Consider the following 2,731-nt stretch of genomic DNA (forward strand, 5'->3'; position numbering starts at 1 on the left):
TGTAAAAAAAAAATTTCGGACTTTATTTTGTCTTCACGGTGAAAATGGCTACCAAATGCTATTATTGTGTGAAAATTCTCAATTTTATTTTTTACATTTTTAACTTTATAATGCTATAACTTATTGAAAAGTGTATTGATCAATATAATTTTTTTATGGGAACTACTATTTTTTAATAATCCCTTTTTCATTCGACATACTTTATCTTAATCAGGATATTAATAAGAAACTAGCAGTTTATGAATCTTTTGGAATAATCCACCAATTTTTTAAAATTAAACACTCTCTAAAGATTTGCATCGAAGCGTTTTTTTTTATAGTGATTTTAATCACTGTCAGATATCAATATACTTGATCCAACTATGCCACGTCACCACTGTGCCGCGACCCCCCTGTGCTGGGTTTTTTTTTACCATAATAAAGTATATTACATTAACTTTAATTTATGATATATATAAAAGTGTCAGACTTTCCGGAACACTTTCAAAAGTTAAGTTGAAAAAGTTCTACTTTCTACATGCATTTTTTAGATTTGAACCCCCCTCGTATATAGGGAAATGGTCCGATTTAAAAAAACANTACTTGATCCAACTATGCCGCGACCCCCCTGTGTTGGGTTTTTTTATTATAATTATACACAAATATTTAAAAAAGAATAATGTTTCTTTGTAATACGACCAGGGTTATTACGTTTTAAACAATGCATATTTAATACATTAAAAATTTCAAAATTTACATTGGTCTTATGACACATTTGAAACTTAAAAATTTACTACTTATATTTTAAACAGATTAATAAAAAAACACGTTTTTTAACAAACCTACGTCTCATTAATATTTTTAGTTGCAATAAAAAAGTAGTAAATAATATATTATTATTATACAATTTATTTAACTTCACTATGGAATAATTTTTAATTATATTAGAAAATAATTTGATTATTTAATATACTTATAAAGCTCAATGTACTTGTGAATTTACACTGAAATTTAAAATATGAACATTATTAATCAGGTGAACAGTTAAACATAAAAAAGAATAATTCTTAATATTTATTCTGTAAAATGTATAATTTTTATTTAAATGACGTTAATTGTGTTTAAATTAAAAATGTTATCGTATAGAATTCTCATAAATTCACCTCGAAAAGTTTTTATGTATAAAATTCTATAATTAAATTTCATGAACAATTTTTTTCTCTTTTAATAAATTGAAATAAAAAATTTGTCTAAACCAAAACTTCAAGCTGGTTCAACTCAAAAAGTAAAATTAACAAACTAAATATAATTGAATACTTAGAATTATTATTTTTAATTGAGTTTGAAATAAAACGTTTCATATCATGCAAAAACATTCTATAAAATCATTTATGAGTATTATAAGTGCAATATTGTTCAAACCAATGCATTAAAACAAATCATTAGAGATGAGAAAAAAAGAACTTTTATGAATTTTCCTGCAACAACATTAGTTCTTTTAACTATTAAGAAACTTCACTAACAAAGTATTAACATTTTTTAAAAAATATTTCTCTTTTAGTCTGCGGGTATATGCCTTAAAAAATTCTATTATTTATGTATTGTCGTATATGATTTTTATCATAATAATATATATATATAAATATATAAAAAAATAATTGAAAATTTTCATAAATCTTGTTTTTTTAATTCATATATTGTTTTAAGTACAATAATATTCTTATGAAATATTTATGACGAATAGCACTAAAAACATAGGTCAGGTTTTATTTTTCATAAATGAACATAAGCGAATATTTGCGTTTGTAATGAGTTATTTAAGTCAATTCATTATTGATATACATATTATACAACTGTATAAGCAGTTGTAATATTTAGCCATAAAGAATCAAATAATAATTATTAAGATAGAAAATTAAACAGTATTTTTTGGAAGATTAAAAAAAACTTAACTTGTTTATTTATAATTCTTTCGATTTCTAATTGTTTACATAGGCAAAATTAACCTGTCGATCAACTACCCTTTTTGAGTTCCGTCGCTCACCGAAAAAATATGCTGTATCATCGAACATTTTACATAATGGTTTTATTTACCTATTTTTAAAATAGTTAAAATGCGTTATTCGTTTCGTCAAATAGTTTGACTGATATTTTAAAAAATATATAAAAGGATATTTGCTTCAAAAAAAATTTTTTTTAAGGATATGTTTGGACACTTACATTTTATAAACATTTATTATAGTAATCTAATTATACTTAGGCAATTACTTTATAGCATTAACACTTTTTTGTGTTTTTGGTAATTTTTCTTAGAAATAACGCAAGTCAAAAATATTCTTCTAGTTTTTTTGTTATATGATAATACTAAGAACCGAATAGGCTATTCGGAAACATAATTTATGTTATATAGTTATGTAAACTCATATAGATTATTTAAATAAATAAATACAAAATAAATGGTCTTTTTCTAATACAAGTTTTGATATAGTTAAATAATAACATTTATGAAACAAAAGAGATAAACACTTAATCAAAACTATGGACATCATTCATTAAAAATACTTTAAACTCTATCTGTAAACTATTAAGTTAATAGTTTTAAATATAATATTATAGTATGTTATATGAAGTGCATAAAATATTAGTATTTTTTTAATAGTATTAGAGTAGTTTCATTGATTCAAGTTTAATTATAATTAATTTAGAATAACCAAAATTAAGAGTGATTAAAAAAATGGCTATTAAGGTTATT

Source organism: Daktulosphaira vitifoliae, unplaced genomic scaffold, assembly GCF_025091365.1.
Source record: "Daktulosphaira vitifoliae isolate Bord-2020 unplaced genomic scaffold, ASM2509136v1 Scaffold_4, whole genome shotgun sequence".
NCBI classification, from domain to species: domain Eukaryota; kingdom Metazoa; phylum Arthropoda; class Insecta; order Hemiptera; family Phylloxeridae; genus Daktulosphaira; species Daktulosphaira vitifoliae.